This window comes from Pristiophorus japonicus, chromosome 17 (genome assembly GCF_044704955.1).
Source record: "Pristiophorus japonicus isolate sPriJap1 chromosome 17, sPriJap1.hap1, whole genome shotgun sequence".
Lineage (NCBI taxonomy): Eukaryota > Metazoa > Chordata > Chondrichthyes > Pristiophoridae > Pristiophorus > Pristiophorus japonicus.
Window position 1 is genome coordinate 117,669,580 of NC_091993.1, and position 14,973 is coordinate 117,684,552.

The 14,973-nt window shown below is 46.7% G+C and overlaps 1 long non-coding RNA gene across 1 annotated transcript in view; it reads right to left on the reverse strand.

Moving 5' to 3' along the window:
• The window catches only part of LOC139228051 (uncharacterized), a 73,730-nt gene that overhangs the window by 22,726 nt on the left and 36,031 nt on the right, over positions 1-14,973 (reverse strand). The window contains exon 2 of the long non-coding RNA XR_011587493.1: positions 3,458-3,783. This is a non-coding gene — a long non-coding RNA (uncharacterized lncRNA). The remainder of the gene's footprint in view (positions 1-3,457; positions 3,784-14,973) is intronic.

The following is a 14,973-nucleotide window of genomic DNA, read 5'->3' on the forward strand; positions in this document are numbered from 1 at the left end:
CAATTCAGCCTATCGTGCCTATGCTGGCTGTTTTGAAGTTAGCCAATTAGTCCACTCCCCCACTCTTTCCCCATCGCCTTGCAAATTTTTTCTTTTCAAGTATCTATCCAATTCCCTTTTGAAAGGTACTGTTGAATCTGCTTCCACCACCCTTTCAGACAGCGCGTTCCAGATCATAACAATTCACGGCTTAAAAATAAGTCTCAACTTCCCCTGATTCTTTTGTCAATTATCTTAAATAATAATAATAATTTTTATTGATTAAATCTGTGTCCTCTGATTACTGACCTCCTGCCAGTGGATCACCATGATTTTGAACACCTCTATTGAATCTCCCCTTAACCGTCTCTGCTCGAAGGAGAACAACCTCAGCATTTCTAGTCTCTCCACATCACTGAAGTCCCTCATCCTTGGCACTATTCTAGCAGCTATATTGTCGACATCAGTTGGGTTCTCCTGAATTCACATTCTTGTCATATGTCCAAAGCGTCTTCAGCTGTCTAGGTCCTAAACCCCAGAAATCCCACACCAAAACACGCCACTGTCTTTGACCAAACATTTGGTCACCTGTCTTAGTGTCGTCTTCTTCTTTGGCTCGGTACCTTGAGATGTTTTACTATGTTGAAGGCACTATATAAATGCAACTAATTGCTGTTATTGAGGCAACAACAATAAATGAACTTGCTTCTCAAGCCACTGTTGCTGCAATGAGAGTTCTATCCCATTAGTTTTGTTAAGAGTGCAAACACAACAGATTGTGTTCAGAGGCCTGAATGTTCCCACTGGAAACAACGGGTAAGACATTTTTGCTGTGCGGAGAATGCTGCGAGTGATTGTTCTATCCGAAATGAACACAAATTCAGTTTTAGCACAATTCCATTTACTCTTCTAATACTTTAAGGGTTCAAAGAGTTTAAGGGTTCTTAATAAAATGTGTTTTCAAGTTTGCTGCAGCTCGCGATGGTCATTGTGGTTTGAAACTGCAAATAAATGTGTTGCTATTCTCAGGGTGGATGTGTGACAGAAACCCATCAATGTACAATGGCAGGAGGTGTCAATTAATAAATGAAGGGTTTTGTGTGCAAGTGGGAGAAGAAGAATTACAATATTACAGGGCTTTTTACAGGCAGGCATCATGGGTGCTGGTCCATTTATTGGACACCAGATGATGCAGATGAAAGAAACAGTGGCGAGGTGTACAGGGGAGGAGCATTACTGAGCTGGATGTAGTTTTTTAAATCTTAAAGAGGAGAGGCTAAAGCTGAGCAAAGACTACTTAATTGATCTACATGACGTGCTCCTAAAAGACCCGAGGAAGCAGTCAACATTTAAACTGTGCTGTTAGGGAAAATCACAGTTACCACAGCTCTCAACATTGACATACCTTCCAGGAATGAGTGGCAGATATCTCAGGAGTCGGTAGAAATGCTGTCAACTGTTACAGAAGGCTTCCAAAGCCATTTGCGTTATTGCTGAAGCACTTTCCCCATTTTTTTAGTTGCGGAAGACAATTCAGCTTTAAGAGCTGAAGGCTCCCATTTGGGAAATCTTTTATTGTTAATTTTTTTTCAGAAGGCAGTTGAGCTGTAAAGGCCTATTTTTACATCATTTTTATTTTTATCACTTCAGAATGCATTGCCCTTTTACGTTCCCACAATGCTTTGCTAAATCATAGCCTCGCTTTCAAAGGCTGTTCGAAGCTGCAACGTCGCTTGAGCATATGACATTGGGATTGCTACCGGGACGAACCCTACCATTTTATCAATGGCCCTGAAATTGCAATGTGTATGATGGCGTACTCTGAGAAAAAGCAATTGCTGGCACAGAGTTGGACTATTTGCCCAACGACTGGCCAGCCATTGCGCATGGAAGACTTACGGTTGATGCAAGCAGATGCAGGGCCTGTTTACATCAGCATTATGGGGATATCCAAGGCTTAAATTAAACAGTTTAATATCCTAAATTATGCACATACACTGTATTAAACGTGTTTATGCAAATATTAGCCCAGATTACAGTTTTAATGATGTATAAAATTATTAAAAAATTTAATTTTTAGTGAGGTTGGTGGAATTAAGGTAATTATGAATAAAATTCCAATTCTGTTAATTGTATTTTGGGATTTCATTGCATCTCATTAGCGGATTCCCTTTGTAAATGATTGAAATGGAATTCTGTTTATCAATTGGTGGACCAGGCCCACGTGATCCCAAGAACGCATTCGCACTGCCTGCGTCCCTGGGATCCAGGGCCATTAAGCTGCCCTCCGCCTTGAGGCCTGAGGCTGCAGGTTTTCACAGCCTGGCCACCAGCGGGTACTTTCGTAATTCTTTTGATGGGTCATAGGCGCACTCCAGAGGTACACCTCCGACCGCAATTTGTAGGACAAAATCTGCTTGTACCTTCCTTTGATCCTCAGAATGATTTACTATGCTTCCGATTTTAGAATCATCTGAAAACCCAGACACCACTCTCTGTCGCCTTATGTCAAATCATTGATGTACACAGTGAACAGAAGCGATCTTGGAAAAGAACCTTGTGGGACACCACTTCAAACAACTCTGTCTTTAGCTTTTACTGTGTTTCCTCCCTTCTAACCAGTGTTTAAATCAAAGTTGAAACCCTCTAACAGTTGCAACTATCTTACCCTCACTGCACTGCCATCACGTGTTCTCACCCCATTAAGGAACGCCTGGGCTACCTTCCATATGTTGGGACACAGAGTGCCTTCATTCTCTCCACTTTCTTAAAGAGGAAATGCCCACAACCAAAGACAGGAAAGTACCACCTCAGTTACCTGCTGCCAATCATAGATACATAGAAAATAGGTGCAGGAGTAGGCCATCCAGCCCTTCGAGCCTGCACCACCATTCAATATGATCATGGCTGATCATGCCATTTTAGTACCCCATTCCTGCTTTCTCTCCATACCCCTTGATCCCTTTAGCCGTAAGGGCCACATCTAACTCCCTTTTGAATATATCTAACAAAATGGCCTCAACAACTTTCTGTGGTAGAGAATGCCACAGGTTCACAATTCTCTGAGTGAACCTCATCTCGGTCCTAAATGGCTTACCCCTTATCCTTAGACTATGACCCCTGGTTCTGGACTTCCCCAACATCGGAAACATTCTTCCTGCATCTAACCTGTTCAATCCCGTCAGAATCATCAGCCAAACACCTCAGAACCTCCTGCCACTGTCGATGAAATAGGAGGATGGGCTTGAAAGGGCACAAAATAGCAGGCACTGTAATCTAATACAGTGCAAGTGGGATAATGTCGTCACTAATGGGATATCTGTGGAATGATTTGAGGCAAGATAGAGGAATGCCTGCACAAAGGCATAGCAGCATGATTTCCAAAAGAGAGCCTTGGAGCTGTGGAGGAGAGCTAAATATAAACAGGTGACTGAGTTGAGTTACTTGCTTATGGGTGGAGTGTTTTGGCTGGACTTACCTGGCAGTGGGCTCAGATCTTAGTTGAAGGCCTCCCTTATGCTGTGTTCCTGGCTGTCCGGCAGCTAACACACGTTAGTTATTGCTTCATGAGGGAGGCACACTGTGTGTCATTGCTGAGCGGGGTCACAGTGAAGTTGCAGACATGGAGACATGGAGGCATTGGTTCCAGCAGGTAGGAACGAGAATTGTTTAATGCGCCTGTTTGTCCTGGCATATCTGTGGTGGACCTCCTGATCCGCCTCATCTTCCTCCTCAAAGCAGAGAAATGGGGAAGGCCTAGGGAGAAAGCATTGGTATCCAAAGACCATTTGTCCAAGAAAAAACCTACAAAAAAGTCAAAACACAACTTTAAAAACCTTTAGAAATACTTTACAAATGCTTATATATCTAGTTACACCTAAAAAAAAATCTCTAAAAACTTAAATATAAAAAAAACTGTAAACCCTTTTCTAAATAGTCATGCTTTCAGATTGCTCCAGACCCTGTGATCTTTGGTTATTGAGCACCTCTGGCCCATCACAACCAGCTTCAAAAATCATTAGGGAATAGGGGAGAAAAATGGGGCCCTGCAGGAGACTTAGGCCTAGAAATTCGGTATCGCCCCATTTGGGGGGCGGTAACACTCGGGAGGCGCGAGACATTAGCGCAGAAGTCTTGCCGCTCTCGATAAATTCGAGTTACCGCCCCCAGTGCTAAGTGCTCCACTTCCTTCCTGGGGCGGTAACGGGGCAGACATCTTAGCAGCGTTACGCACTTGGCCACATAGCGCTGCCGCGTCCGAGAGGCTCTTCCCTCAATTAAAGGGAAGGGCCAAATTAAAGGGAAGGGTCCACGCTGCCGACTCTGCAAAAGAAGTAGGCACCTACCTGGACCACCGGGGAGAAGGGCTGCCACACTCAAGCAGAGTGGCCACGACCCCATGAAGAAACCGCAACGAAAAGGTGAGGTTTTTTTTCAGTATCGGCCATCTCCCCTTTAATTTTCGCCCTCGATACACATCCCCTGAAGCTGGGACTGTTATCGCCCGGCGCGGCTGTAGGGGGCGAAAGCCAATGTCGGAGCCAGAGTGCACAGTGATGAAGTCACAATGTCCGGGCGCAGGAGATCGGGGTGCAACGCCGTAGCTAAACGTCCGTCCAATATGGTGTGAGTCGCTAACAGTGCCGCGCCCGGTCACAAACATATTTGCACCCCGTTACGGGAGGCACAAAGTAGCCCAATTTCTCCCCTTAAGCCACCTACCCTCGTTAGAATGCGGCAGGGTGAGGATGCGGTCGGTGTCCATTGATGCCCCCAGCAGACCTGAGGTAAATGGACGTGTGCATTTTCAGGATGAGGCTCCCACCTTAGGCCTCATCTTCTGATTTTCCTCCATTGGCCATCCTAGTAGCACACTTGAAAACAGGCAGCAAAACAGATCTAGCGATATCTGTTCCCAAAGGCAGCCACTTATCTTTAAGTGCATACATCCTGTTAAGTTTGATCTGCTGTCGCGATTTCCATAAATCCCCATGATGTTGGCACGCTACACAAGACAGCTGCACAGGCAGCTATGAACAATTATTCCGACAAGCTAACCACGGAAAATCTTGAGTGGTCAGCTCACTTGGGGAAGCTTTTGGAAACAGTAATCAGGGACAAAATTAACAGTCACTTGGATAGGTGTGGATTAATTAAGGAAAGCCAGCACGAATTCGTTAAAGGCAAATCATGTTTAATCAACTTGATCGAGTTTTTTGATGAGGCAACAGAGAGGGTTGATGAGGGTAATGCGGTTGACGTAGTGTATATGGATTTCTAAAAGGCGTTCGACAAAATGCCACATAATAGGTTTGCCAGCAAAATTAAAGCCCATGGAATAAAAGGGACAGTGGCAGCCTGGATACAAAATTGGCTCAGTGACAGGAAGCAGGGAGTAGTGGTGAACGGTTATTTTTCAGACTGAAGGTATACAGTGGTGTTCCCCAGGGGTCGGTTCTAGGACCACCGCTTTTCGTGATATATATTAATGACTTGGACGTGGATATACAGGGCACAATTTCAAAATTTGCAGATAACACAAAACTTGGAAGTATAGTGAATAGTGAGGAGGACAAAAAATCTGCAAAAGGACATACACAGGCTAAGTAAGTGGGCAAAAATTTGGCAGATGGATTATAATATTGGAAAGTGTGAGGTCATGCACTTTGGCAGAAAAAAAATCAAAGAGCAAGTTATTATTTAAATGGAGAAGATTGCAAAGTGCCGCAGTACAGCGGGACCTGGGGTACTTGTGCATGAAACACAAAAGGATAGTATGCAGGTACAGCAAGTGATCAGGAAAGCCAATGGTATCTTGGCCTTTATTGCAAAGGGGATGGAGTATAAAAGCTGGGAAGTCTTACTACAGCTTTATAAGGTATTGGTGAGGCCACACCTGGAATACTGCGTGCAGTTTTGGTTTCCATATTTACGAAAGGATATACTTGCTTTGGAGGCAGTTCAGAGAAGGTTCACTAGGTTGATTCCAGAGATGAGGGGGTTGACTTATGAGGAAAGGTTGAGTAGGTTGGGCCTCTACTCATTGGAATTCAGAAGAATGAGAGGTGATCTTATCGAGACATATAAGATTATTAGGGGGCTTGGCAGGGTGGATGCAGAGAGGCTGTTTCCACTGATGGGGGTGACTCAAACTAGAGGGCACGATCTTAGAATAAGGGGCCGCCATTTAAAACAGAGATGAGGAGAAATTTCTTCTCTGAGGATTGTGAATCTGTGGAATTCGCTGCCTCAGAGAGCTGTGGAAGCTGGGACATTGAATAAATTTAAGACAGAAATAGACGGTTCCTTAATCGATATGGGGATATGGGGTTATGGGGAGTGGGCGGGGAAGTGGAGCTGAGTCCATGATCAGATCAGCCATGAGCTTATTGAATGGCGGAGCAGGCTCGAAGGGCCGTATGGCCCACTCCTGTTCCTACTTCTTAAGCCGCAACTAGGCGGAAATTCTAAACATAGCCTAGAATAGTAACTTGGTCATATATTACCTTGGCCTGAAGAAACTGGAAGCTAACAGGTTATTTGGATTTCAATAACTCCAAATGTTGCTGTGAAACTTGGTATTTTCTGCTTACAGTTGTTTCAATTGACTACATTGACAGTAAAAGATTATTACACACATATTATTTTTTTTCCCCGATGGTTCACTGAAGTTTTGATTATTGGTTTAACCCAACTTGAAATCTTACTTATCTGGCAAAGAACAGATGAGAAAAATCAGAAAATGCTGCATTTTCTTCGAGGAAGGAACAGAAGATTGTTTGCCTACAGTGTTTCAGACCAGTGCTTTTTTCCCCCCACCCGTCATGTGATCAGCTTATGAACTTCTCTCACCACAAGAAACAATTGTTAACAACATATCGGATACCCAGCAGACCAAAGTAAAAATTTACTTAACTTAAGCTATAGTCTTAGCGCAGAGCAGAGCTGTTGTATTCTCTGCTAACTTGTCGCTGTCTTGCTAAACTGGTTGGGGGTTGATTTCCGTTTGAAGTGTTGGAAGTGGCAGGATGTAGGCCTGTTGAGAATAGCAGCCACTCAAGTGCAGAACAAGGCTGAGTTCCTGCCTTCACCATCATTTACATATTGTGAGTGTGAGCCTGCAGCAGTTTAACAGGGGGAAAGCACTGTTCCAGGAGTTGGAGAGGCTCTAGAAGCAGGATTATAGCTGCGCAATCGCATGAGTGGGCAATCGACAGAGTGGCAGAGCACCTCACTATTCTGGTGGCTCCCACCTGGCACTTTCCGTAAATTTGAGCTCAGCCAAAACTCTGCTGCCCGTGTCCTAACTCGCACCAAGTCCCACTCACCCATCACCCCCGTGCTCACTGAACTACAATGGCTCCCGGTCTGGCAACGTCTCGATTGTAAAATTCTCATCGGTGTTTTCAAATCCGTCCATGGTGTCACCGCTCCCGAGCTCTGTAACCTCCTCCAGCCCTACAACTATTTTAGTTGCACCTGTTAAACAATAAATCATTAAATCAAGTGCCCCCCTGATTAAAGGGGGGGGGGCACTAAAACCAACAAACTTAAACAAGTTAAACTTTGGACATTACGTGGTTCAAATTAAAATTTGGTTGCCGGGGGTGATGATGCACTCCAGTCCCTCTGGCGCCCACCTCTCTCGGAAGGCCCTCCAGCCCTACAACCCTTTGAGATTTCTGCGCTCCTTTAATTCTGGCCTCTTGTGCATCCCCGATTTTAATTGTGCCTCCATTGGCAGCCGTGCCTTCAGCTGCCTAGGCCCTAAACTCTGGAATTCCATCCCTAAACCTTCCCCGCTTCTCTACCTTTCTCTCCTCCATTAAGACGCTTCTTAAAACCTACCTCTTCGACCAAGCATTTTGTCACCTGTCCTAGTATCTCCTTATGTAGCTCAGTGTCAAATTTTGTTTGATAGCAAACATGCCACGAGTAACTGGACCCAGATTCCATCTGGCCACTCATCAGTGGAAGGACTGAGCAAATCATTCCCATTACATCCTAGAAGCTCGGAGAGACACTGTCCCAGATCCTAGCCCCAAGGTTCTGGAACCCAAAAGACATCACTCTTTTCCCTCAGTGACTCAAGGGTTGTAGTCTGTGCATCTGTTGAAGAGACACAAATGTCTCCTGGGACACTAGTGTTTTGAGAGATGGTTGCTGATGTGGATGAAGCTGTCACATATTCCATGGAACTTTCCTGAGACTCTCCCTAGGACCAAGAGGGAAAGAGGAGGAAATTGGTCAGAGAAAAGCTGATATGCTCAATCAGCAAAGTGGTGGAAGGTATCATCAACAGTGCTATCAAGAGGCATTTATTCACCAATAACCTGCTCACCGATGCCCAGTTTGGTTTCACCAGGACCACTCGGCTCCAGACCTCATTATAGCCTTGGTCCAAACATGGACAAAAGAGCTGAATTCCAGAGGTGAGGTGAGAGTGACTGCCCTTGACATCAAGGCATCATTTGACCGAGTGTGGCATCAAGGAGCTCCAGTAAAACTGAAGTCAATGGAAATCAGGGGGAAAATTCTCCACTGGCTGGAGTCATAACTAACACAAAGGAAGATGGTTGTGGTGGTTGGAGGTCAATCATCATAGCCCCAGGACATTGCTGCAGGAATTCCTCAGCCCAACCATCTTCAGCTGCTTCATCAATGACCTTCCCTCCATAAGGTCAGAAGTGGGGATGTTCGCTGATGATTGCACAGTGTTCAGTCCATTCGCAACTCCTCAAGATAATAGAGCAGTCCATGCCCACATGCAGCAAGACTGGACGACATTCAGGCTTGGGCTGATAAGTGGCAAGTGACATTCGCGCCAAACAAGTGCCAGGCAATGACCATCTCCAACATCATCATCATCATAGGCAGTCCCTCAAACCGAGGAATGACTTGCTTCCACGTCAAATAGGGATGTGTTCACAGGTGTTTCAACGAAGGACCTAATATTCCAGGTCCAGAATTACATCTTGAAGGGTGGAAGATGCCTGTGTGTAGATTTTTTTAACATGTGGTGGCCGTTGCATACCAGCCACCACACGGGCTTGACAGAGCTAGGTCTTGGTCCAGTGGCAGGATTTAAACAAGACGACTGGAGACCAGCTCTGCTGCACGGACCTAGTGTGCACACATATTGCAGTGTGAGCTGGCCCGTGCTGCCCCAGGGCCCTTGCCTCTTCTGGGCCCCAAACTCACGCCTCTCCTGGGCCCCGATCACATTGCTCTACGAACTCTCGCCGCTTCTTCACCCCGACCTCGCCACTCCTGCTTGTGCCAGTCCGTGCTCCAATCAGCAACCTGGATTTGGCTGACGTCAAATTCACTCGTCCACTTCCCAGTAGCACGCGCTATACCTTGTAGCGGCCTGCCTCCACGCTCTTTTTAAGGCCCCGACCTGCCTCTGGTGTTCCTCACAGGTCGGGCAGTGCCAAAAGTGAGAACCTAACCACCACCCCTTGATATTCAACGGAATTACCATCTCTGAATCCCCTACCATCAACATCCTGGTAGTCACCATTGACTAGAAACTTAACTGGACCAGCCACATAAATACTCTGGCAACAATAGCAGGTCAGAGGCTGGGTATTCTGTGGCAAGTGTCTCACCTCCCGACTTCACAAAGCCTTTCCACCATCTACAAGGCGCAAGTCAGGAGTGTGATGGAATACTCTCCACTTGCCTGGATGAGTGCAACTCCAAGAACACTCAAAAAGCTCGACACCATCCAGGACAAAGCAGTCCGCTTGATTGGCACCCCATCCACCACTTTAAACATCCACTCCCTCCACCACCAGTGCACCGTGGCTGCAATGTGTACCATCTACAAGATCCACTGCAGCAACTCGTCAAGGCTTCTTCGGCAGCACCTCCCAAACTTGCGACCTCGTCCACCGAGAAGGACAAGGGCAGCAGGGGATGGGAACACCACCACCTCCATGTTCCCCTCCAAGTCACACACCATCCTGACTTGGAAATATATCGGTCGTTCCTTCATCGTCGCTGGGTCAAAATCCTGGAACTCCCTCCCTAACAGCACTGTGGGAGTACTTTCACCACACGGACTGCAGCGGTGACGAGATGACAAAGGCCGTCCTGTCCCTTGCGACGAGTAAAACTCCCGGAAGCGACGGCTTACCGGTCGAGTTGTATTCGGCTCTGTGGGACTGGATGGGCCCAGACCTGCTGGAAGTGTACGAGGGTATGCTTCTGATTCTGGCATACTGCCAGCCAATGAGGAAAGGCATCATCACCCTCATCTACAAGCAGAAGGGGGAGAGGGAGGAAATCAAAAACTGGCGGCCCATTTCGCTGCTCAATGTGGACTACAAGATCCTGTCAAAGGTCATCGCCAAAGGGTCAAGTCTGCTCTTGAGCTGGTGATTCACCCGGACCAGACCTGCGCTGTTCCCGGCAGGAAGATCTCTGATAGCGTCGCGCTACTCAGGGATACGATCGCCTATGTGCGGGACAGGGGGGTGGACACCTGCTTAATCAGCTTAGACCAGGAGAAAGCCTTTGACAGGATATCGCACACGTACCTGATGGAAGTGCTCTCCAAAATGGGGTTTGGGGAGGGTATCCGCAATTGGTATCTACAGAGACATCTGTAGCGCAGTTCTAATCAACGGGTGGGAAACTGAAAGCTTTCCGATCAGATCTGGAGTCAGGCAAGGCTATCCTCTCTCGTCTGTCTTGTTTGTGTGTTGTATCGAGCCCTTTGCCGGGTCCATCAGGAAGGATGCGGGCATTAGAGGGGTGACGATCCCAGGCAGCGGAGGTGCTCAGGTCAAGACCTCCCTGTACGTGGACGACGTGGCCATCTTTTGCTCGGATCCGCAGTCGGTCCGCAGATTGCTGACAATCTGCGACCAGTTTGAACTGGCCTCGGGAGCAAAGGTCAATCGCAGCAAAAGCGGGGCCATGTTCTTTGGCAACTGGGCCGACCGATCCTTTATTCCCTTCACCGTTAAGCCAGATTACCTGAAGGTGTTGGGAATATGGTTCGGAGCGTACGGGTCATGCGCCAAAAACTGGGAAGAGCGTATCGCCAAAGTGAAACAAAAACTGGGATGGTGGAAGCTGCGCTTCCTCTCCATGGCAGGAAAGAACCTGGTCATCAGGAGTGAGGTGCTCTCGGGGTTGCTGCACGTGGCACAGGTCTGGCCCATCTCTCGCTCCTGTGCCGCGGCAGTCACCCGGGCCGTCTTCCACTTTGTCTGGAGGTCCAAAATGGACCGTGTCCGCAGAGACACAATGTACAAATCTCTGGACAGTGGAGGAAAGGATGTTCCGAACGTGGCCCTCATCCTGATGGCCACCTTTGTGTGCGGCTGCATCAAGCTGTGCACAGACCCCCGGTTCGCAAACACCAAGTGTCACTATGTGCTGAGGTTCTACCTGTCCCCGGTGTTGCGAAGGATGGGTCTGGCCACGCTGCCGCGAAACGCCCCCACCAGCTGGACCATGCCTGTCCACCTGTCCTTCATGGAAAAGTTTTTCATAAAAAACCCCTTTGACCACAAGGCCATAAAACAGTGGGTCAGCACATAACGTCCTGGACGCCCTACGAAAGAAGGAGAGGGTGGACCCTGTCGGGTGGTTCCCTGAGTGGACTGTCAAACTCATTTGGCAGAACATTTCATTGCCAGAGCTTTCACACAAGCACCAAGATGTAGCTTGGTTGGCGGTGAGGAGGGCCTTACCCGTCAGAGCATTCATGCACAGCCGACGTCTCAGCAACACGGCACGGTGCCCCCGAGTCGGCTGCGGGGCGGACGAGACTGTCACCCATCTCCTTCAGGATTGCCCCTTCACAAGGCAGGTTTGGAAAGAGATGCAGTGGTTGCTGTCGAGGTTCATCCCGAGCAGCTCCGTAACACAGGACTCTGTGCTCTACGGACTGTTCCAGGGACACAAACCGAGACAGACATCACCTGCTGCTGGAGGGCCATCAACTCGGTCAAAGACGCTCTTTGGTCTTGCCGAAACTTGCTGGTCTTCCAGAGCAAGGAGATGTCCACGTCTGCGTGTTGCAGACTGGCGCAATCCAAGATCCAGGATTACGTGCTGAGGGACGCGCTTAAAATTGGTGCAGTCGCCGCAAAGGCACGGTGGGGAAGGGCCACAGTTTAAAGCCCTTCTGCCACGGTAAACCCAGGGGCAGGAATCAGTACAAAACTCCCCTCGGGCCGTACTTGTAACTTCTTTTTTGTGTACATGGAGCACCATGATCTGTAAGCACCTATGTAGTGCCATGTATAATGCAAGGTCTGTTTTGTAATGCACATTGAAAAGAAAAAATGTAAATGTACCGTCACCCATTCCGTGTACTGTATAGTGACACATGTAATGTAATTTGTTGAATGTACTACAATGTATCCCGTATTGTACCGAATTGTACTTGAAATGAAAAGCAAGGAAATGTATCGAACGGAACTGCCGTCAGCACCCAAATGTAGTGTATGGGATTGCTGTCCGCAGCTAAATGTACTGAACTGCTTTTGAATGTACTGTACAAATTTTTATATGAATAAAGTATATTTTGAAATTTTAAAAAAAACACGGACTGCAGTGGTTCAAGAAGGCAGCTCACCACCACCTTCTCAAGGGCAATAAGGGATGGACAATAAATGCTGGCCTTGCAATAAAAAATTTTTTTAATTCACCCCATGTCTCATCATAATTTTACAACTGTCATATCTCTTGCACTTTGGAAAACTGCCAACAGAAGGATCAAAATAGAAGAAAATGTTTACTACTTTATAAATATTCCATACAAATTCTGCCACTTACACAGATTTAAAAGGATTGTAACACCAATCTTTGTAATTTTATGACTTAAAATATGTCGTCAGCCATGGTAACTTGCCACACTCATATAAAGAATAGCATACAGATAAGTAAAGGTGCTTTAGACTATTCCACAATAGCTTAGGGCTGCTTTCATGATTCTTGATTATCTCAGTGAATCAGAATTTAGGAAACTGGTCTTAAATCATATTTTATGTTCCGGAATCTGATTTAATGTTTTCTGGCTGCAATACTCACAACAATCAACAGAGGGGGCTATTAGATTAAAGACTAAGCATTTTTAATGTGCACTGTCATTACTTTTCTCTTTCCGTTTACTATATTAACTCACAACACCTATTCATATGAACATAGTACAGGGTATCACAAATCACCCAATTAGTTACTCCACGCAGCAACAATGTTATAAAACTCTCTCAGCATTTTCATTTGGCACTATATTTGGGGTTGTTTTCAGACACATCGGGGTAGATATCCCTCCAAGTTCTCGACCCTCCTTATCTCTGTAACCTCCTGCAGCCCTACACCCTATGAGAACGCTGCGTTGCCCCAATTCTGGCCTTTTCTCCATCCCCAACTTCCTTCGCGCCACCGTTGACAGCCGTGCCTTCAGCTGTCTCGGCCCTAAGCTCTGGAATTGCCTCTAAATCTCTCTGCCACTCTCTCCTCCTTGAAGACTCTCCTTAAAACCTATCGCCCACCTGTTTTAATGTCCCCTCCTTTATCTGAAATTTTGTCTGATTATGCTCGTGTGAAGTGCCTTGAGAGATTTTACTACGAACTTCTCTCGACCCCTCCACGGTCTCTATATTGTCAGACTGCTTGTCCGATATCCAGTTCTGGATGAGCAGACATTTTCTCTAGTTGAATATTGGGAAGACCGATGCCATTGTTCTCGGTCCCTGCCACAAACTCCGTTCCCTAGCCACTGACTCCATCCCTCTCCCCAACTTCTGCCTGAGGCTGAACCAGATTGCTCGCAACCTTGGTATCATATTTGACCCTGAAATGAGCTTTCGACCATATATCCGCAGCATAACTAAGACTGTCTATTTCCACCTCGGTAACATCGCCCGTCTCTGCCCTTGCCTCAGCTCATCTGCTGCTGAAGCCCTCATCCATGCTTGGGGATCATGGTGCATGAAACACAAAAGGATAGTATGCAGATACAGCAAGTGATCAGGAAGACCAAAGGAATCTTGGCCTTTATTGCAAAGGGGATGGAGTATAAAAGCAGGTAAGTCTTGCTACAGTCATACAGGGTGTTGGTGAGGCCATACCTGGAATACTGCAATAGTTTTGGTTTCCATATTTAAGAAACGATATACTTGCTTTGGAGGCAGTTCAGAGAAGGTTCACGAGGTTGATTCCGGAGATGAAGGGGTTGACTTATGAAGAAAGGTTGAGTAGGTTGGGCTTCTACTCACTGGAATTCAGAAGAATTAGAGGTGATCTTATCGAAACGTATAAGATTATGAGGGGGCCTGATGGGTGGATGCAGAGAGGATGTTTCCACTCATAGGGGAGACTAGAACTAGGGGGCATAATCTTAGAATATTTCTTAAATATGGAAGCCAAAATTGTACGCAGTATTCCAGGTGTGGCCTCACCAAAACCCTGTACAACTGTAGCAAGACTTACCTGCTTTTATACTCCATCCCCTTTGCAATAAAAGCCAAGATTCCATTGGCCTTCCTGATCACTTGCTGTACCTGCATACTATCCTTTTGTGTTTCATGCACCATGGCCCCCAGACATGGATGCGGGCTTCAGCAGCAGATGAGCTGAGGCAAGGGCGGATGTTACCGAGGTGGAAATAGACCGTCTTAGTTATGCAGCGGATGTGTCATCAAAATCTCATTTCAGGGTCAAATATGACACCAAGGTTGCCCATATAAAACTGAGATGAGGAGGAATTTCATCTCTCAGAGGGTTGTAAACCTGTGCAATTCACTGCCTCAGACAGCTGTGGAAACGGGGTCATTGAATAAATTTAAGACAGAGTTAGATAGTTTCTTAACCGATAAGGGATTATGGGGAGCGGGCAGGGAAGTGGACCCGAGTCCATGAAAGGATCAGCCATGATCGTATTAAATGACGGAGCAGGTTCATGGGGACATATGGCCTTCTCCTGCTCCTATTTCTTATGTTCTTATTTTCTTTGTTACCTCGAGACTG